Consider the following 912-nt stretch of genomic DNA (forward strand, 5'->3'; position numbering starts at 1 on the left):
GACTGCCTGCTCCTTGTTAGTTCAAATAACTGCCAGCATCGCTACAAGGACAGCACAATTGTGTGAGAGACAGCCAAGACATACTTAGTTGTAAAGTCTGCACGAGTCTCCAGTTTTTCTGATGAAGACATGCGTGGGAGAGAGAACGCAGGGAAGAGAAGCGAAATCCAGCATTTTCATAGCTTTCCTCCAAGCAGTCAGCATTCAAAAAGATTTATAATGCAACCCAAAAGGTGTTTCCACGATAGCCCGCTCTCGGGGGCTAAGGAAAAAACGACATTCAAATCCCAGTGGCGGACCAAGCATGAAAACATATATACGCGCACGCACACACAAAAAATATGCAGCTTTTCACAACTCTGCTATACTGCACTTGTGAGCACACGCACACACATTTCATATCGATGCAGGATCTTTATAGGAGCCTTCGAAGCAGACGGCATCAGCACACGACACACCCAGCTGCCAATGAAGCCAAGTGAGATGCGCAGGAACGGGACTGCGATACCTCCACCTCCCGTTGCATAACGCAGTAACTAATACCGCGTGGGAAGGGAAATAATTAGCTTCAATTCAGCCCGTACCTGAAGCATGCTACATTTACGAAGACTGGAAGAAAAGTTGGGTTTTTTCTTATTTTTTCTTTCTTTCAAATAAGCCAACAATATTCCACTTGATTCCAGCTCTAACAAGCACGTAACACTGAAAGACAACTGTTTCACATTTACAGCCCCCGACGAAACAATAGACAAAAAGCATCAGTCAGAAAAGCAAGAGAAAGGAGCTGGGGGAAGGGAGCTGATAACCAGAGTACACTCAGTATTATTGAAGGAATGTTTCTTGGATCGACGGTAATGATGTCATGTTCCATCTTTTAAGAAGCATCAGATTCTTACAAAAAGGACATTGTTG

The sequence above is a fragment of the Pygoscelis adeliae genome, unplaced genomic scaffold (genome assembly GCF_000699105.1).
Source record: "Pygoscelis adeliae isolate BGI_AS28 unplaced genomic scaffold, ASM69910v1 Scaffold580, whole genome shotgun sequence".
Classification (NCBI taxonomy): domain Eukaryota; kingdom Metazoa; phylum Chordata; class Aves; order Sphenisciformes; family Spheniscidae; genus Pygoscelis; species Pygoscelis adeliae.